General features: G+C 47.2%; 1 protein-coding gene across 1 annotated transcript in view; it reads right to left on the reverse strand.

Moving 5' to 3' along the window:
* Nucleotides 1-11,296, reverse strand: part of CTNNBIP1 (catenin beta interacting protein 1) — a 51,734-nt gene extending 40,438 nt beyond the window's left edge. Inside the window, exon 1 of the mRNA XM_032630913.1 lies at nucleotides 11,065-11,296. The gene's annotated coding sequence lies outside the window, so the exon portion shown is untranslated. The remainder of the gene's footprint in view (nucleotides 1-11,064) is intronic.
* Nucleotides 11,297-21,764: the final 10,468 nt, after the last annotated feature.

The following is a 21,764-nucleotide window of genomic DNA, read 5'->3' on the forward strand; positions in this document are numbered from 1 at the left end:
ACCACTGCACCACCAAGGAAGCCAATTTTTTTTTTTTTTTTTTTTGGCTGCAGGAGCTCAGTTCCCTGACCAGGGATTGAACCTGGGCCACAGCAGTGAAAGTGCCGAATCTTTTTTTTTTTTTTAATTTATTTATTTGGCTGCTCCAGGTCTTAGTTGTGGCACGTGGGATCTTTAGTTGCGGCATGCATGCAGGATCTTAGTTCTCTGACCAGGAATCGACTCAGGCTCCCTGCATTGGGAGCATGGAATCTTAGCCACTGAACCTCCAGGTAAGTCCTGAAAGTGCCGAATCTTAACCACTAGAGCACCAGAGAACTCCCTCTCTTTCATTGCTATTAAGAAGCAGTATTTTCCTACATGTATCGTTTTTTTTTGTTTTTTTGTTTTTTTGTTTTTTTTTTTGCGGTACATGGGCCTCTCACTGTTGTGGCCTCTCCCGTTGCGGCCTCTCCCGTTGCGGAGCACAGGCTCCGGACATGCAGGCTCAGCGGCCATGGCTCACGGGCCTAGTCGCTCTGCGGCATGTGGGACCTTCCCAGACCAGGGCATGAACCCGTGTCCCCTGCATCGGCAGGCGGACTCTCAACCACTGTGCCACCAGGGAAACCTCTACATGTATCTTTATGCTTTTGTCTGTCTATAGGGTAAATCCCTACAGTCTTAGTTGCTACAGCAAAGGGTGCATGTGTTTAAATGTTTAATATTTTGCCAAGTTGCCCTCCATGGACATGGTGACCTTTTATGTGCCCACCAAAATGGTGCAAGAACACCTGTTTTCCCCCATACCTTGGCAGAAGTTGATTTGTTGCTAATCTGATAGGTGGGAAGTGGTATATCATTATAGTTTTAATTTGCATTTCCTGATGAGGAAATAGAGCATCATTTCAGATCACTAAGAGCAATCTGTTGTGTTGTTTGCCCATTTCTTTCTTGGGTTGGCAGTCTTCTTCTTGTTGATCTACAAGTGCTCTTTATATATTAAGGCAGTTTGTCCTATGGCTGTGATATTTGTTACACGTATTTCCCCAATTTGTCATTGTTCTTTCGATTATATTATTTTATCCATGCAGAGTTTTGATTTTTATGTAATCAGATTTTAACATCTTTTATTTTATAACTTACAGATTTCATTTCATATTATTTCCTTCTCCCACTGTTTTCTTTTAATATACTTACTATTTTGTACTTTTAAAACTTTGCTCCATAACTGAGTGATCCACAAACCCAGCCTCACCAGAAGCGGGGCAGGTTGGCATTGTGTGCCTCCAGTGGGATGTGGACAACATCAGCTACAATCATCTCTCACCAAAATGTTCACCTTTACTCTAATTCTAAGGAAAACCAGACTAACAGTCAATAGTCCTGGACTTTAAAAAATGTTAATGTCGTGACAGACAAAGAAAAGCTAGTGAACACTCTAGGCTAAGGGAGAGGAAGGAGCTTGGGAACCTAGTGAAGCTGAGATCTTCAGCTGGATCCCAGATTAAAAACTGGTGCAGGCCAAAGTGAGGGGCGTGGTTGGGAAAGTTGGATGTGGGCTGTATATCAGAGAACACTGCTGGGTCAATAGTAAATTCCTTGGGGCTGAAAACAGTATTGGGATAATGTCAGAGCATGGCCTTAAGAGATGCAAAGTATCTGATACCTGCAACTTGCTTTTTTTTTTTTTTTTTTAATAAGGGCAGCTCTTCAGCTTTCTTTTTTTTTTTAAATAAATTTATTTCTGGCTGCATTGGGTCTTCGTTGCTGTGCGAGGGCTTCTCATTGCGGTGGCTTGTCTTGTTGTGGAGCACGGGCTCTAGGAGCACAGGCTTCAGTAGTTGTGGCACATGGGCTCAGTAGTTGTGGTTCGCGGCTCTAGAGTGCAGGCTCAGTAGTTGTGGCACATGGGCTTAGTTGCTCCGTGGCATGCGGGATCTTCCCGGACCAGGGCTCAAACCCGTGTCCCCTGTAGCGGCAGGCGGATTCTTAACCACTGCGCCACCAGGGAAGCCCACAACTTGCTTTCAAATCGCTCAGTATAAGTATAACCAATCAAAAGAATGCCAGGGAACCATTAAAAGGAGTGGGGTAGCTGTAAATGACCTCTGACATTAACTTAATGGCTCTGTGCCTCAGTTTGCTCATCTGCAAACTGTGGACAACAACAGTCCTTAGTTCACAGGTTTGCTGTGAGGAATACACGCATTAACATAAGCAAAGCACTTTTAACAATACCCAGCACAGGGGAAGTGGAGCAGTATTAGCCAAATGATGACGACGGAGATGATGGTGGAACAGAATGAGTTCCAGTACTTACCGTGAAGTGAAAAAAGTAAGGTGCACGACAGTGTGTATTACAGTGTGGAAAAAAAATAGCGCACGTCGGGCACGTGTGCAGTCAGCGCGTACCTGATGCACTTGTACGTGTGTAGGAGGTCTCTGGTTAAGATGCACAAGACATCCACTAACAGGTGTCTTTTTCGAGGCGCCTCTTTCAGGGAGGGAGGAAGACTTAGTTTTCAACAATTAGCCTTTTGAGTTCTGTACTATGTATATATTACCTACTCCAAAAAATCCCAACGGTATATATATATATATTTTTTTTTTTTTTTTTTTTTTTTTTGCGGTACGCCGAGCCTCTCACTGTTGTGGCCTCTCCCGTTGCGGGTCACAGGCTCCGGACGCGCAGGCTCAGCGGCCATGGCTCTCGGGCCCAGTTGCCCCGCGGCATGTGGGATCTTCCCGGACCGGGGCACGAACCCGTGTCCCCTGCATTGGCAAGCGGACTCTCAACCACTGCGCCACCAGGGAAGCCCCCAACGGTATATTTTTTAAAGGGCGTGGAATGGGGTCAGAAGAGGAGAATAAAAGATCTTCCTCCACTTTGGTGGCTGGTTGCCCAGCCAGCCAGTCCAGTGCCGTGGCCGCTGTTGAGCACCCAAGCTCTGCCACCATCGCTCACAGGCCTGCGAGAGCTCTTCTCTTCCTCGGAGACGGGAGGTGAGGGTGGACAGCCAGTCCCGGAGCAGACGTAAAGTGATGGCTCTCAGGTGGCAGCAGCAGCTTCCCTGGGGTAGAGCTGAAGGACTCTGCCCCTGTGCTGGCTGACTCTGCCCCACCACGTCCCACTGTAAGCTCCGGAAGGCTGTTCTGCACAAGAAAGTAGAGCCAGGGCCCTGGAGAGACACCCGTAAGCCAGCTTACCAGCCTGTAGGCCCCACCGTGCTCCCCCTAAAAATCACCAGCACCCCATCCTCCTGCAACTCCAGCGATCGGCTGTGGAGCACATAGCGGGAAACGGCGCTCACTGAGGTCTGAGATCACAGCTTAGCGGACCTGACCTTGGCAGTTTCTCTATCACCTCTGCTCCTTCCTTAGTAAGTAAGACTGCATCATTCAGGGGCTCAGAACTACCCCCTTACCATTTAAAATCTCCAGATCATCTTGGCAGCACCCACAGCCTCGTGTGTTTAAACTGTCTTCATCCACACGCCCCTCCCCCCAGCCCTGCCGCAGGAGAAACATAAAATTATAAACGGAAAATCATTCAAATGCTCTCTACCTGGAGAGAATGGAAGAAACCTAGAGGGTCCGAAACACATTTTAGTTCATATTCCTGCAGCAGAAGGACATACCGTGAGGACAAGGGTCAGGATGGATCGGTCTGTCAGAAGCCAGGGCTGCCTGGGGCAGGGGGCGGGGAGGCCTTGGTCTGGGCAGGGAGGTCAAGGCTAATCCATCTCTTTGGAAACTGGGCCCCTGGTTCACCAGGTGATTTCGCTGGAAGAACAAGGGTGGGGCCCACACTGTGAAAGGTGTCTGAATCCAAAAGGGACCCTGACCCCCAAAGGAAGCCCCGCTTGTGGAAGCCAGAACTTCAGAACGACAAGGCGGTAACTTCATCTGTTTTGGAGTTGTTATTCAGTTCAGGGACACGGACCACAGGATTCCAGCAGCAGGAAACATGTGGGCTGGATACTCAGGAGATACTCAGGCTGAAAAAGCCTTAATTGGAGCTGGTCTCCAAAAGTCTCCCCCCCAGCTCTCCACGTGGGAGAGAAGATGGAAGTGGGTCACATTCTCCCAGCTGAACCGGCATCACCGTGGGCTCCGACCACACAAGAACAAGTCCAGGGGCACTGAGTGACCTGGTCTCCTCTCCAGACTGGCCTTTTCCTCCTGATCAGATGCTGGATGGTTCTGAGGCCCTCCAGACTGAAGGGGCACCTGGTCAGCACCAGGAAGGTAGTGACACTGCAGGGGCTGGTGAAAGCAACATTGCCCGGGAGCAGAGCCCTGTCCTGGCACCTTCCTCTCGCTCTGGATGTGGGCAGGCGCCTCTGCCAGCCCTGTGCCCTCTCCACCCCAGCTCTGGCCTGAGGGCTAGTGGAAGAACATTGGGTGCTTTTGCAGAAACTGCTGGGCCTCCCTGACCGCGCTCTTTGGAGGGATCCTGAGGCCTGTGGCTGGGCAGACCTGGGGAAGAAAGAACCCTCCCCCCACCCCACTCTGCATAAACTGACCCCAACGGGGGCTCACAGACAGAGGTGTCCCTGGCACCATGCCAAGAGCACCGATGCAGCCAGCCCCACAGCCTGCCTGCCTCCGTATGCCTGCTTTCCAAAGTTGGCCAAGGGAGACCTGACAGGCAGGCAGGAAATTCCAGAGAGACAAGCACTGATGGTCTTCTCATAAGAAAGGCACTGGATTGATGGCATAACTTCAGAAAGCTGTGGGGACTTCCCTGGTGGCGCAGTGGCTAAGAATCCGCCTGCCAATGCTGGGGACACGGGTTTGAGCCCTGGTCCGGGAAGATCCCACATGACGCAGAGCAACTATGCCCATGCGCCACAACTACGGAGCCCATGTGCCACAACTACTGAAGCCCGCACGCCTAGAGCCCGTGCTCTGCAACAAGAGAAGCCACCGCAATGAGACGCCCACACACAGCAACGAAGAGCAGCCCCCGCTCGCCGCAACTAGAGAAAAGCCCACGCGCAGCAACGAAGACCCAACAGAGCCAAAAATAAATAAATAAAATTTATTTGAAAAAAAAAACTGTGGAAAGAGCTCAATGCCATGATCGTTCTTCCCTGACTTGAACTCAGGTAACAAAGGGTTAATAAGCCTTTAAGTGGAAACGTAGTTCTTACTAACTGGGACTGCCAAGGTGCTAACTGTTTCTACAGACGCCCACACTAGCACAGCTTTTGTTAAGTGTGACACACAAGGGCTTCAATCTACTAACTCTTCCCCTGCTCTTCTGGGAAGCCAAACCCAACCCTCCACCGTAATGTCCGTCCAGGGCAGGTACCCATGCGGCTGATGTGGACATCTGGAAATTATATCCTGACTCTCCTCCTGAGAGTTCAAAACACTCACCAACATGTTCTTGCTTTAGTCACACGACTCCCAACTAGATAATAAGCCTCTTGGCCCTAGACTCTAAGTTTTGTATGATAAGAACTAATTCTACCCTGCTCACCAAAGTATTCCCAGGGCCTACCATGGGGCCCAGATCGTAATAAAAGTTCAGTAAATATTTATTACTTGAATCAGTGAGTTATTAGGAGGAAGGAGGAAAGGAAGGATGAATGGAAGATAGTCATCACCTCTTGCTATCTCTGTGTTCTTGGTTTATATTACAAAGACATCACGGCCAGGATCAGAAACCAAGCCCTATAACCCCCTTCTCTGCCCTGCCATCAACGGTCCTCGAACCTGTTACGATGCACAGTTTACATGCTGCTTCCAGAAGCTTCTACAGAACATGAACATGAAAAATGGAGAAACTTTCATGACCTTCAATCCTTAAGAAACTTTGGAAGGAGGAAACCCCCCCCCCACAGAAGGACACCTTTCCCTCTGGGGGCTGTTGTCTTCCCCCTTTAACAAGGCTCTGCGGAGGATCAGGACATAATAGGTCTTTAATGACAGAGTATAAGCAGTTGGGGCTCAGTGCCCTTTCATAAAGGAAGTTCAAAAGCACTTTGGCCCAAACATCACAATGCCCCTGGGAGCTATTAAGGCACAAGGATCATTATCCCCATCTACAATTGAGGAAAGTAAGGCAAAGGGAGGTGGCTTAGTTTGCCCAAGGTCAGATGAGACAGGGAAGAGGCATAGGATTCAAACTCTTTGCAGCAGCCAGTGCGCTAACTCTTGGGCACCCTCACAACGTCATCCACGCTGGGCTTAAGGGAGATGTCTTTTCTTCTCTGTTCTTTCTGCTGCAAGGCAGCATCTAATATGGTGCCCAGAACTCACACACAGGAGTCCCACCAACTGGGTCTGAATCTTGACTTTGTTCCCAACTATCTTCACTTCAAACAGCTTATTGTACTTAACCTTTCCAGGCCTCAGCTTCTGAATATGCAAAATGGTAATAATGCTACTTAGAAACTACAGTGAAGACTAAATGAGAAAAAGTACAGAAAATGTCATCATTCATTTTCTAAATGGGTACGTATCACTCTCATAGTGAAAAAAAACAAAAACAAAAGAAAGAACATCAGTAACAAGAGAAAAAGGTTGCACCCACTCCGGGTTTAGTTTTTACAAGGAGACAGGCAACACGTGACTAACAACCATTTCCGATTCGGCCACTGAAATACGCCAGAACCCTGAGAGTGACTTGCAGCACAAAAGTCCTATTTGATTCCTACCAACTCTCACTGGCCGCTCAAGGTTAGCAGAGCAGGTTGGCATCACGGACACTGACAGACAAGGGGATGCCTGAGTGAGGATTTGAAAGGCTGGCCAACTGCCCTCAGTCTGAAGAGGCCAACTTTGGATTCCTGGTGAGTTGAACTCCTGGGTTTGAAACTCCATTTCTGCTGAGCTTCCCAACTCCACTCAGCCCAGACTAAAGACAGCCAATGCTTTCTAGGTACCACCATACTTGGATCAAGTGACGTGCAGGAGTGTACATGAAATAATGATACAGGAAGTGTTCCGAGGTGACAGTGTGGCCTGGTGGTACTCAGCAGGGGACTGGTAGAGAAATGGGGATGGGGTCGGGGGGGAGGAAAGCTGCCCAGTCAATATTGGTACACTTCCAACAAAGACACTGTGACAGGGAATTCCCCGGTGGTCCAGCGGTTAGGACTCTCGTGCTCTCACTGCCGAGGGCCTGGTTCAATCCCTGGCCAGGGAACTAAGATCCTGCAAGCCGAGCGGTGCAGCCGAAAAAACAAAACAAAACAAAACACTGTGAAGACACCGTGACACACAGGTATGTGGGGGTCCCTGATGCACATAAGAACAGCAGCAAAACTCCAAGGTTACGCCAGAGTCACTACCATGACAAGAAGCTTTTCCTTATGCAGAGAACAGGACAAGCCGCTGTACAGGACAAGATGCTAAGAGCTGGCGATGCTCATTCATTCAACTCAAGAAACATTAACCGATTACCTACATACTCAGGGGAGAAAGGTGGCTTGATGGAATCTGCAGGACACACAGACACACACACCTGGAACTTCCTTAAGTTAGCTGATGGATCCCACATCTCCTGGGTACCTAGGTCAGAGACATGAGAAACCTGAGGGGAATAAATGCAACACTGATGGCCTCCAAAAGCCTTCCCAGGACAAGGAGAGCCTGCTCACTGCTCTTCCAATCGTCCGGGTCTTTCTCCTAGGATGGACCCCCAGGAAAGGTTCCTGTGCAGTGACCTCCCACTGTTCAGAATAGAAGAGTAAGATCCAAACTCCTCACTGTGGCCACAGACCCAACTCCTGCCACCTCCTCACTCAGTACGCTCCAGCCGCCATAGGCTTCTTGCTTCTACTGTCCTCTCTGCCCATCTGCAGGGTCTCCATTCAAAGTTACCTCCTCAGAGCTCGTTAAAATTATGACCCAGGCACTCTCCATCTCATTGCCCTGTTTTATTCTCCGTGCATCTCTTTTCACCATCCTACATTATTTTGTTCACTTGTGTACTTGTTTACCGTCTGTCTCTCCCACTAGAATGTAAACTTCATTAGATCACGCAACTTGGTGATCTTGTTCTTGGCTATATCCCCAGCATCTACAACAGTGCCTGGCACACAGTAGGTGTTCAATAGGCAATACAATTTAAGAAATATTTATTGCGTGCCTACAAAGTCTAACTGTAGACCAAAAAAAAGACAAAATCTCTGCCCTAAAAGAGCTTAAATTCTGATGGGAGATAAAAATCAGATAAAAAAATAATGGTGAAATAACAGCTACTGCTTCAACCAAGCCATACCAAGGTGCTCAGTGCTGTTCTAAGCATCTAATAGGTATTACTTAATTTAAGCCTCCCAACAACTCCGTGAAGTATTAATATTTTATAGGTGGGGAAACTGAGGCACAGAGAGGTTAAGTTACTTGCTGAAGGTCACGAAGCTCATGATGGCAGAACCAAGACCCAAACCCAGATAGTCTTGGTATGAAGTCCATGCTCTGATTAAGAGCTATGCTTCCTATCTGCCGAGTGTCGAGTAACTACTTGGTCAGCGCCCTCAGCAGCTGTTCCTTGTAGGCAGAGCTGGAGAGAGAGCAGACCCATCAAGGAGGGGCTGTGAGCTCAGTGACATGGAGTCTGCTGGGTTGACCCCCGTGGTGCACTCTGGTTGAGGAGGAATCTAATGAAAAGACATGGACAGGGTCAGGATTCCTGGGCTCTAGTTTTAGGTGCTGTGAGACACCCAGGCAAGTCAACCCGTACTTGATGAGTGTACTTTTGGGGCAGGATCTAGATGCTGTGAGGGATGGAAAAGCTGAATCCAATAGAGACCCTGGCCTCAGAAAGCTCAGGGTCATGCAAGTGCATACGAAGCTGAGAGATAGAAAGTGACAGATACCATTAGCAAATGTACTAACAGCTATGGGATTTCAAAAGAGTTACTCATTCTCTAGGGACCACAGGTGCCCAACCGTAAGAGGGGCCCGGCCCCACGGTCCTTTATAGCTCAGATGTGTTCTGACAGCCCAGACTTGGAGCAACGTGGAGATCAAGTTTTATTCTGGTTAATGGTTCAAGTTCACGGCCACTGAGCTGCTCTCCCACCCACCATGAGATCAGTCCCAATATCTTTGGGCAACATCTTACAGCAGAGGCAGGGCAATAATGCTCTCATTTAAATAATGCAGCCAGATGTGGGAATGAAGCCTAGTGTGTTCTGCCCTCCTCCACCTCAAACTGATTTTTAAGCCTACAAACCCTCTTCCCTCAAGGAGGGGGTGGGTGACGTTTCTGTGAGCACCCTGTTAGAACGTGGAGACTGCTCCCTATTCACCCTGTTCACATCAGTATCTCTAGAGTTTAGCACAGTACCTGGCCCACAGCAGGTGCTGAGTAAGGTTTGCTGAGCTAAACCTGAGCTTGGTCAGGTCTAGAAATTCTCTGCCAGAAGTATAACTCGAAGTCGGTGTTCCCTGAAGTTTTGCTTTAAAGCTCTGAGCCTGTCTCAGGGGGAGCAGACTGGTTTTACCTGTTCACTTCTGCTACCCCTACTCTGGTCCAAGCCACCATCATCCCTTGACCGGAAGCGGCAACAGTCTGTCTCCCAATTAGTATCCCTGCTCCTTACAATCCAGTCTCAATAGAGCAGCCAGAATGATCTCTGAAAACAAATCAGATCTTATCACCTCTTTACTTAAAATCCACCTGTGGTTTCTAACTGCACTTGGAATAAAATCCAATCTGGCTCTTCCCACCTTCACAGCACTTACCATGACTAAAATTATTTTGTCCACTTACTTGTTTAATCCCTCCTCTTCAGAAGGTCAGCTACAGGAGGGCAGGGGCTGTGTCTCTCTTCACCACTGTAGCCCCCGGTGCTTGGAAAGCTGCCTGACACATACACAAGGACCACTCACTCCACCAGGAAACCATGAATGACACACTGGCATTTAACAGCCAGCACCTTTATTTATAATTCAAAGTCCTGCTTTAAATCAAAGGAAACTTGGTCTCTCTGGACACTTTAATGGCCCAAGAGATCAGTATCACTTAGAGTCTAAAGCCAGGAACTAGAGCCCAGTAGTTGTAGCAGGGAGCTAAGAGTCAAGATACTTGGGAGCAGAACCTCAGGACAAACACTGACTTGCCTCCAGGTCCCTTGCCCACACACCCTGTGCCTCAGTTTACCCAGCCGTCGGCCAGGCACACTTCCCTAAGTAGTGTGAGTGACAGGAGACAAAGTAATTAACAGCTATAGTGTACTCAGATTCTCAGATAGGAGGTGCTGCCAGCCTCACATCTCACTATTCATAAAACTCTTCATCTGCGGCCAACACAGGCCTCCTGGGCCTTCCCAGGGGCTAACCTGACAGCAGGTACTGCTCAGACAAGTTCAGCACACACGAGAGAGGCAGGCATGCGGGGCCTAACAGAGGTTGGGTATCAGACCTTAGTGTCTCGGTTACCAGGTTCAAGAAAAAGGAAAGTGGTCGGGGTGGGGATGATGGAAAGGAGGCGAGAAGTGCAGTCTGGGGCTCTGAGTGGTTAATCTTGCAGGTTCACATACACACACCTGCCATACAGGTGAGATGTATGCCTACAATGTGCACCGTCTAGGAACACTCACTAGGAGAGGTGGGATGGGGACACGACAGTTCAACCAGACTAGGGAGAGGAACCGTGGCTCAGTGACCAGACCTTGGCAGCATTTAGTTTGGGAAAATATGGGAGGGCTCTATACAGGCGGTCAGGATGCTGAGAGCAGGGCGCAGGTGAGGGAAGAGACAAGAGAGCACGGGACCTGGAGTGCCGACAGACGGTGACAACCCCGCCAACGCGGTGGGGTGAGCAACAGAGTGGATGGCTCGGACACCTGTGGAGGCGATCCCCGGGGTAAGGGGGGTTGAGGACCGCTGGATGGTGGTCTGTCGCGGGGGCGGCGAGTGGCAGGAGCAGCGCGGGCCAGGTGGGGCAGGAGGCCCGGCCCAGACCAGGGCGCCGTGCCGGGGGTCCGGCCGGTGGGTCCGAGCGGGGTCGGGGGCGCCCTCCACGGCCCCTCCCCGAGAGACAAAGGGCCGGCGGCTCCCCCGAGCCCCGGCGCGGCGCGGGCCCAGGCGTTGAGGGCGAGGGCCGGCCTCGGCGCTTACCTGGGCCGCCCGACCCGGCCGGGCGGGCGGGGGCTGCGGGTCCGAGAGCGGCGCGCGGCGGCCTGTTCCGGGGCGCGCACAGCCCGAGCAGCCGCGGCGGCGGCAGCAGCAGCAGCAGCAGCAGCAGCAGCAACGGGATCAACCGCCTCAGCCTCCGCCTCCCGTTCAGTGAGTCACCGCGGCGGGGAAGGAGGGAGGCGCCAGGCCGCCGGGGGAGGGACCGGCGGAGGGGGCGGCATCTGGCTCCGCTCGGGCGGCGAAGGCGCGGCCAAGGCAACGCCCCGTGGGGGGCCGGGCGCCGGGGGCGTGACCTGATGATGTGGTGGGCGTGGCCAGGAACACCCTGTGGCTCTCATTGGTTAAATCGGACAGAGGGCGGGGATTCCAGTTGAGTAGGGGGGCTGCGGAGTGCTCGGGCACGCTCATTGGGCCCCTCGGAAGGGGGCGGGACCAGTGGCCCCGGGGCGGAGCCACGAGATGGGCAGGTGGAACCCGGTCGCGGGCAGTGGCCGAGCGGCTCTCAGAGCAAAGGGGTGGAGCGGGTCGGGGGTTGGCGGGGGAGGAGGGGCGGGGGCTCGGATGAGGAGGCGGCCTGAGGGCGGAGCCCGGGTTAAGGATGGACCCGGCGTTGCGGTAAAGCAACTCTGCCTGTCCCTAGCTGCTCCAGAAGCACAGTGATCCCGTAAAAATAATGGCCTCTCCCACGCACGGGTCTGTGTTTAAAAATGGGAGCAGCCAGATGGGGCGGAATCCTTGGTGAGACCGATTTACCCAGGACCCCTGAAAAATCTGAAATGGACGAGGTTGCAAAACATTTAGAGGCGTGGTCTTCCTGAGTCTTGGAGCTGGGAGTATTGCTACCTTTGAAGCAGTTAGGCCGACTCTTGAACTGGGGGCCTGTCTAACCTGGATCCTCCGAGCACAGAGAGCCCAGGGATGGTCCTCTGTGGGTTAAACTTAGAAGACTGTTTGTATTGGTAGTGAGTGCATTTTTCTGGGGAGAAGGGTGCCCTTGATTAAAATGTTTCTATAGGAAGTCTGACTATGTCTGCTAATCTGGCTGTCTGGAGAGAGTATAGAGAGAAACAGCCCCTTTTAGGCAAAATGAGAATTGGTCTGAACACCCACCTTCCCTTTTAAAGGGACGCGTGTCTTCAAGTGTGGTCTCACTTTCAACATTTAACTTAACAATTGCATGGGGTGACACTAACCACAGTTTAGAGGCCTTACTGCCCCGCTTTCCCCAGCCTTTTCACTCCTTTTCTGTCCCATCCTCTTCCACTCCCCTCACTTTTCTTTCCCTTCCCTATGCAAGGATACAAGATACTTTTTTTTTTTACTGTATTTATATCCTCCAATGTCCATATTGCTCTTTTGATTTAATAACTGTTTTTAGTTACAATTGAGGAATACTTTAATTTTATCTAAAGTCATGAGATTATGAACTTTTAAAGGCCAGAAATAGATTTTAATGATGTCTGTATCTTCATCAGCTTCCAGACTACCATGCCCATAACAAGAGCTCAAGCAATATTTCGCAATACAGTTACTAGCTTGTCCCTCAAGTTTCCCAGCGCATACCAATACAACAAACTTACATATTCAAGTTATTTCATGTAAATATTGATGTTTAAACAGATGAATTGGGACTTCCCTGGTGGCAGAGTGGTTGGGACTCCGAGCTCCCAGTGCAAGGAGCCAGTTTCCATCCCTGGTTGGGGAGCTAGATCCCATGCGCATGCCGCAACTAAAAGTTCGCATGCCACAGCTAGGGAGCCGGCAAGCCGCAACTAAGGCGCCCGCCTGCCACAACTAAGACCCAGCGCAACCAAAATAAATAAATAAATAAATATTTTAGAAAATAATAAACAAATGAATTAAGGGACTTCCCTGGTGGTCCAGCGGTTAAGACTCCACGCTTCCATTGCAGGGGGCACGGGTTTGATCCCTGGTTGGGGAAATGAGACCAGGGAACTGAGATTCCCACATGCAAGGAGGGAAAAAAGAAAGGTATATGCTTAAGGAAAAATGTGGGAAAGGAATGCACAAAATGAAAAGGTGTCAGTGTGAAATAGTGGATGCTTTTTTCCTTTTTTCAAAATTTTCATAAATATATTGTTTTTATAGTTCAAAATTACAATAAGTTCATCAACATAGCCAGGCCCTTAACTACCCCATCAGCTCAGAGTTGGAAAATTCTGCATTTCTAGATAGCAGTATTACTGCAGGATTAACGCAGAATGAAACACTGAAGGCTTAGGAGGCAGGAAACATCTGTTAGTTCCGACAGCCCAGCACTGCCTCTGCCCTTTGGGGAACTGCTCCTCCCCACCGTCTACCCACCAGAGGTGGTGATGAGGTTACCAACTATAGTATTCTACCCTTTCCCCTCCACAAAAAAAGCAAACAGGGGAGACGTGAACCCAAGCTTGATCAATTTAAGTGCTGAGTTCTCTTGACCATTGGCTAAGAAGAGGATGTGACCTGAGCGGAGCCAATGGGAGTCCTTCTCTGAAACTTTATGAATTGGAAATGAAGGGAAGTTCTTTCTTTCCTGTTGGATCAAGAGCTGTAAGGATGTGACCTCAAAAATGTTAGCATCATCCTCCACCCATCCCATGGAAAATTCTGAAGGAATGAGGCAATGTTACTGGACAGACACACAGACCAAGATTTGGAGGGAAGGAAAGTGAAAGGGAGAGAACCTATCATGGTGTGTTCCATGGTTTCAGTAGACCTTGCACCAATTCTGCACAAACCATCTCACACTTAATAGGTCCCCAAATCTGCCTTTCCTCTGTCAACAGCTGGCACCACTCCAAGTTGCTTATACCAGAAACTTAAGAGTATCCTTGACACCACGCTCTCCTTCATCCCTCACGTTCAGTCCATGTTGTTTCCACCCTCAGACCATACCTTGAATCTCCCCACTTCCCACCCTCTCCACTATTCTGCTCCAGTTTAACCCATCATCAGCCCTCACCATAACTCCAGCACTAACTTCCAAGTGTGCCCTCATTCAGGCTTTCCCTAACACCATCAATCCATTGCCCACACAGCAGCTAGAGGGATCTTCTTAAAATGTACTGATCTTGGGCTTCCCTGGTGGCGCAGTGGTTGAGAGTCTGCCTGCTGATGCAGGGGACACGGGTTTGTGCCCCGGTCCGGGAAGATCCCACATGCCACAGAGCGGCTGGGCCTGTGAGCCATGGCCGTTGAGCCTGTGCGTCCGGAGCCTGTGCTCCGCAATGGGAGAGGCCACAACAGTGAGAGGCCCGCGTACCGGAAAAAAAAAAAATGTACTAATCTTGTCACACCTCTGCTATTCAACGACTCCTCTTTGTTTTCCTGACGAAGTTCAAAATCTTTAGCATGGCTACAAGGCCTTGCATGATCTGGCTCCAGCCTGACCTTGAACTACCTTTGCCAATTGAGCTTCCACCACACACAGGCCCTCTCCCTATTCCTTGATCACAGGATACTTCTTTGTGCTTTGGTACATATGAGTACCATTTCTCTTCCTTTTACTGAAGTGTAGTTGATTTACAATGTTGTGTTAGTTTCTGATGTACAGCACAATGATTCAGTTTAACATATTCTTTTTCATATTCTTTTCTTTTATGGTTTATTACAGCATATTGAATATAGTTCCCTGTGCTATACAGTAGGACCTTGTTTATCTATTTTATATATAGTAGTTTGTATCTGCTAATCCCAAACTCAAGGATACTTTTCTTTACCTATGCTAGGCTAGCCCCAGTCCCAACATGGCCATAAATTCCAGGAGGGCAAGGAGGTCACTGTGAACCACTCCCACCTAGTATAGTAGCTGGCAGTGTAGATGCTCAACAAATACTGCATGAATAAATAAATGTGTAAAGACTGAACCCAGGACTTTCCCTCCCATTGACAGCCACTCCTATTTCCCCATCTCCACCCGCAACTCCAATGCTACCAACCCTTTTTTCACGCTTCACTCAATAAATTTATGATTCTATATTTTACCCTTTCAGCTTTGGGGAGGGCCTCTCTGTGCTCCCAGATATATATGTATCTTTAAATAGCTGCTTTCTGGAGGAAAAAAAATCTCTATCCTCTGTATCAAAGGGATAACTCTAACAGTAAAATATTCAGGCCAAGTATGAAACAACAGTGGAGCCACAGCAGGCTGCAGGGAAGGAAAGCTATTTTGAAGTAGTTATGGCAACAGTGGTCCTCAAATTTTACCCTATAAGAGGGCCTCCTGCCTACAAGTTGAGCTGGTACAAGGTGAGAATGGGAGAGAAAGGAAAAGACTTTGCACTGAATAAAGAGGAGATTTTTTTTTAGTAAAGAAAAAATAAGAACCAATTCTTTTTGTGTTTTGAAAACCAAATTTTAAACACTAATAACTTCCAATTATACAGAAAGTTCGAAAAATTGTCTTTTGCATCGGTCTCTACGTTTTTTCTGTTTTTTTGCGGTACGTGGGCCTCTCACTGTTGTGGCCTCTCCCGTTGCAGAGCACAGGCTCCGGACGCGCAGGCTCAGCGGCCATGGCTCACGGGCCCAGCCACTCCGCAGCATGGGGTATCTTCCCGGACCGGGGCACGAACCCACGTCCCCTGCATTGGCAGGCGGACTCTCAACCAGTACACCACCAGGGAAGCCCCTGGGAAGCCCCTCGGTCCCTATATTTGTCATCCTGTTTACATGCGATACAACTCTAACTTCTCTGAGGATAGACAGTGACGCAGGAGACAGGAGGCTAAGCGCGCAGCAGACAAAGCATGCCGCGGTTGTGTGCCATTCTCCTCTTTCACCTTGGCAAGTGACTTGTCATTTAAGTTTACTTTGGAGATAATAAGGAATTATTAAACACAATGATGAAAGCATTTTGTAGAGCAGTGGATATACATATTTTGTGTCATGAGTGGGGTATGTGCAGCTTTGAACATCTGGCTCGCCGCCAACCTGTCCCTAGAGTGTTGGTTTCTACAGCATCTGATACCTACATCACGGAACCTTGTTTGTACTGTGCTTGGGAACAATATAAAGAAATAATTATTCACTTCTTTGGCTGAGTGTTTTGACAGACCAACATGTCTTTTTTTTTTTTTTTTTAATTTATTTTTGGCTGCATTGGGTCTTCATTGCTTCACGCGGGCTTTCTCTAGCTGCAGCGAGCGGGGGCTACTCTTCATTGCGGTGCGCGGGCTTCTCATTGTGGTGGCTTGTCTTATGGCGGAGCACAGGCTCTAGGCGCATGGGCTTCAGGAGTTGTGGCTCTCAGGCTCGGTAGTTGTGGTGCACGGGTTTAGTTGTTCCGCAGCATGTGGGATCTTCCCAGACCAGGGCTCGAACCCCGTGTCCCCTGCCTTAGCAGGCAGATTCTTAACCACTGCGCCACCAGGGAAGCCCAACCAACATGCCTAATAAGTGTACTTTCTGAGCCTCAGGTGTTCACCTAGTAAAGACAAACCAACATAAGGCCTCAATTTGGATCCAAATATTCAGCCTATTAGTCTTTAAGCACAATAGTCTGTTTATCACCTTTTTTTTTCCAGCTGGTTATCGTCTAATTAAGCATAAAAAATTACCATCCCTAAAAGCAAAGAGTCTCTATTCTCTGGTAATAAATGACAGAACAGCTATCCTTCCCCCCTGCACAAACGAATGCATTTCATATCTGTAGATATTGAAATGTTACCAGTGTATTTAGGTGAGACTGAAAAGACCATTCCTGACAAGCAATTCCTTCCTTTAATAACAGGCCCTGTTATTAAATATTTGTAGCTTTGCTCCTACCCTTCACTGTTCTAAGAGTAGAAATTTTCAAACCTACCTGAGAGTATAAACCCTCCTGTTCCACATTTATATGTTTAGCTACTTGCTATTTGTAAGACTGAGGTCGGGCTTTGCAGTGATGTGACAGACACTTAGATTTTGCATTTTGGTCCAGCAGAGGTTGCTCAATCTAAATGAACTTTGTGGCTTTGTTTTCTGCATACACCGCTCCCCTCACTTTCTTCATTACTGCTCTTCTAGGAAATGACTTCCCATCAGCAGTACTTGCCCCCAGCTGGTTGTGAATCAGATGGGGCTCTTCTTTTATAGTTAATAAACAGTACAGGCTGAGGGCAGCAAATCTACACCCTGGTGCCAGCTAATGAAGAGCCTCACATGAAAGCTTATGCAAAGGGGACAGGCATAGTGCAAATGTCCTGGGATCCCAGATTATCCACTCTTCTCCCACACGCTGCATAACAGATACTAATGATTATTAATTATTTAAGCAAAGAACATGAGAGCCAACACAGGCGGCAAAAGGAAAATAAAAGAAGCTGCATTCTAGAATCCTCTGTTGAAATCATTTTAATTCACTCAAGCTATAGAGCCTAGGGAAATAGGCCAAGATACTTAAGAGCTAAGGAATTTTTTTAAATCCTCTACCACTTTTTTCCCTTAAAAAGAAAAAAGGCAACTTAGGCTACATTTGTATACATTGCTGAAAATCTGTAATACGAAAATGAAATGGCTTCCACAGGCTGCCCTCTGTGATGGCATGTGCAGGCCAGGGAGTGACCGGACGAGGCTCAGCCAGGTCTTCGTAGGCTCCAGTGAACCCTGAGGTTGTGAGTCCCAAGTCTCCCCTCAAGATGCATCTTTCTTGCTCATACACAGCTAAGGGCACTGGAAGTCTAACGCTTGAAGCTCCATCCACCTTGATTTTCTTTTCTTTGTGCTTTGTACTAAAACCTTCGTGAGATTTTCACTTCAAATTACAAACGTCGTGTCATTCCTGGTAGGTTTTACTTTTTCTTTGTATATATCAGGATACCTAGAACGGTTTCTTCCTATTACATAAGCTGTGACACTATTTTAAAAAGTTAAGAGCTCAAAAAAGGCACAGTTTGATCTTACTTTTAAATTCTTGGACATCTCCACTTGTTTGAAACTAACTGGTAGTTCTACAGTGCGACCTTTCCAAATTGTCAATCCCTTGGCAGCTAATGACATTTCCTCTTACAATCGGAGTTTTCATTTCTAATTCAATAACATTTAGAGATCTAACGCTCATTATTACTGTAACTAACCTGGCTCTGTGACTAACAAGAGACTGTTTTCTTTGCAGGTGTCTTTTTCTGACCTTGTTCCAATATTCACACTACCTTCCTCTAAGTTCTTACGGGACCTTTCATTTGAACTGATTCAGAACTTCATCAACGTTTCACACGTGAACTATTATGTATCCCCTGGCTTTTGTTCAAGCATAGTCTCTTTAGCCAATCGCATGTCATTGTGCGAGGCAGGGGATAAAGCAGCAAATCAGACACATACTGTCCTTGCCCTCATGATGGATAAGACATACACCAATGAATTATACACCTGAATAATTCATTGCAATTATAGTTAAGTGCTAAAAGCTGAAACACAATGGGCTCTGAGACCATATAATTGGGAACCTAACCTTGCATTAGGGTCAGGGAGAGTTTCCCTAGGAAAATAATATTTAAGCTCACACTTGAGGTATAAGTAGGAGTTAACTAAGCAAAGAGTGGGGAGAAGAGGATAGCACACAGTGGGACCAGCCCATAAAAAGGCCATGAGGAAGCAAGAGAGGATGGTGAGATCAAACTACTGTGAGAGAAGGCCGGGTGGCTGGACTGCAGAGTGATGGGGAAAGAGGTCAGGCCCCTATCATACAGGACTTCATAGGTCATGCTAAACATCCAGTATTTATCCCCCAAAGTAATGAGAACCACCAAAAGGTTTAAACAAGGATATGACATCGTTGGATTTGTATTTAAATAGATGACTATGGCTTTTGCAAGGAGAATGAACTAAAGTGGGATAAGAACGGCGTATTAGCAAGTGACTGCTGCATAAAAAAACCACCTCGGGAAAAAAAAAAACACCTCGAAACTCAGTGGCTTAACAAGCATTTGTAGTTTTTGTTCAGGGGTCTGCAAATTGCCTGGTGTGGGTATACTTACTTCAGGCTGTGGGTTGACTGTGACTCTGCTGGGTCAGGCCGGGATCAACAGGGTTTAGCTGTAGATTGGGATTAAGTCTGCTCCATGTGTCCTCATTCTCCTTGAATCAGAGGCCACAAAGGGCACATTCTTCTTATGATGAACGGCAGAAGAGCAAGAGCACCAAGACAAACTGTGGAAGCACACTGCAGACCTCTCCAGGAGTCATATCCATAAACAGCCCATTTGTCAAATTCAGTCTAATTGCCAGGCCCCAAACAGCGGGATAAGGAAGTATATTCCACCTCAAGGGAGGAAGGTCTGAATAAATAATTGCTGAGTAATACTCCAATATATCAAAGCAGCTATCATCAAGGCATTTTCCATTCTTGATGGAGAATAAATACATGGTAGTCTGTTGCTTTCTTCGTCCTAACCCACCTTGCTTTAGCCCCCAAACAATTGGTTTAATTTTCCCAAAGCCTTTACCGGACAGAATATAAAACTGTATAATATTATCAGCTTAGAATGGCACAGCAGGCATTCAATTTATGATGGATGAGTCTGGCACAGTGCTATGTACTCTCATCAATTTTTAGATTTAATTTATTGTTTTGGGGGGGTGGGATTTTTTGCATTTATTTTTCTTTTCTTTTTTAAAAAATTTATTATTTGGGAGAAAAACAAATCCGTTTTCCCCCCCAAAGTCCTGATTTATCTCACATTCTTGGGCTTAGCTTTAACTGGGATTCATTCTTTTCTTCCATTCTTGCAGTTAGGAATGCATTCACAGCCATAGTCCTGGGTCTTTAATAAGAAGCTAGTCTTGCTTTGGACATCAGTATTTTTGGTGGGGTGTGAGGCTGAGGGGAGAGTTCATGTAACTTGGAAGCAGCTCTGGGGAGTGAAAGTGAACTATTTTTAGCTGAATTCGAGTGGAGGCAATGCACTTGAAGAATCCAAAGGCTTTAGCAATATCTTAGATTGACTTTAATGAGTAGTTAGACTAAAATAGCTACAGGCTCCAGGGGGCAGACCAAACCTATTGAGAACCTCTCCTGGGAGATAAAAAGGCACTCATATAGCTCACATCATGAAGTAGTGTCAGCCTCTTCCATGCCCCCAGCAGGATGCTCAGCATGGGAGCATTTCTGCTCATCTTACTAATTGGTGGCTAAGTACAGACGGAACAGAAAGGGACACTTATTTTACTAATAAGTAGAAAAGCTTTCTCAGGAAAGCAGAAGACATGCTCACAGAGAAGAGGAGGCAGGGAGTCCTTAAGCAAGCATACAGGTGACACTTGTGACTTTAAAACAACTTTGAGCAGGTAATTTCCATTTAATTTCTTTTCAGAGAAGACATATAGAAACAGCATGCTAAAGGGGCTGCAGTGTCTGGAAAAGATAAAAGGACTAGTTTTAATTTGCCTTCCATTTCTGCTGCTAATGACACCCTGCTGAGACAGACTGTAATATTAACGCACAAATTCCCACAAACCCAATAACATCCTTTCACTAGGATGTCTTGGGTTATTATAAGATCTCTTTAGCACAAGTTACGTCATTAAAGGAAATTTAAAAGTAAATTAATCTCACATCCAGGAAACGAAAAGACAGGAGAAACAGAATTGTAGGCTTTCCCCACATTAGGTACTCCTAGTTAATACATTTTATGATCTTAATTTCCTGTTATTTCAAATATCTAGATATGAACACAGGCTTCCCTTTGTCAAACCAAACACAACGCCGCCATTTTATTTAGTATTCTTAAAATGTATATTTTAAGATTTTAAATATTTTAATGAAAGTGGCATTATTTAATTTTGTACAGTTCCTTACACTGTAGTTTCAAAGCCATTTAACCATTTAATAACTATTCTTCACAAAATATCTACATGAATATTTGGAAGGTGACTTGACAAAATGAGACCAAAATTAAGTATAAAAGAGTGGCACAATTAGGATTAGAAATGTAGTGACAGGGTTCAGGGGACACACCACCCCACGATATGGCACCTTGGCATATTGACTATTTTAAGCTGATGGAACTTGAGAAATGGCATGAGTAGTAAGGACTTGCGACCTTCCCTTGAAGCAGGTCATAAAACCCTCATGTGAGAGGTGCCCTCCCCAATACCTGGAAGGAAGGAACATTCCTACCTTCAAAGAAGAGACAGAAAGGAATGGGAACAAACAGATCTGGCTAAGTTTCCCTCAGTTTCTTACACTTAGCTCACCTTTGTTCTATCTCATTTCCCCACAACTTTCCACCCTTCATCAAATCTAGCACACAAGCACTCAGATTTAACAGTTTCTCTGGGTCTTCATTTCCTTATGAAGGTTCCCATGTCACCTAACACTTACAGTAAATAAATGTGTATGCTTTTCTCTTGTTAATCTGCCTCTGTTATAGGGGTCCCAGTTAAGAACACAAAAAGAGGAAAGATATCTTTCCTCCCCTACAGGAGTATTCCCACTTTCTTTCCATTTAATATTCTCCAAAATGACTTAATAATATAAATACAGATGACTCTTGAACAACATGGGTTTGCATGTGTGGGTCAATTTATACCCAGATTTCTTTCACTAAATACATACTACAGTACTACACAATCTGTGGTTGTTTGAATCCACGGATGTGGAACCACAGATACCGAGGGCTGTCAAATTGTACGTGAATTTTCAGCTGCGCAGAGGGTGGGCACCCCCAACCCCCGTGTTGTTCAAGGGTCAAGTGTATTTT

The sequence above is a fragment of the Phocoena sinus genome, chromosome 1 (genome assembly GCF_008692025.1).
Source record: "Phocoena sinus isolate mPhoSin1 chromosome 1, mPhoSin1.pri, whole genome shotgun sequence".
Taxonomy (NCBI): domain Eukaryota; kingdom Metazoa; phylum Chordata; class Mammalia; order Artiodactyla; family Phocoenidae; genus Phocoena; species Phocoena sinus.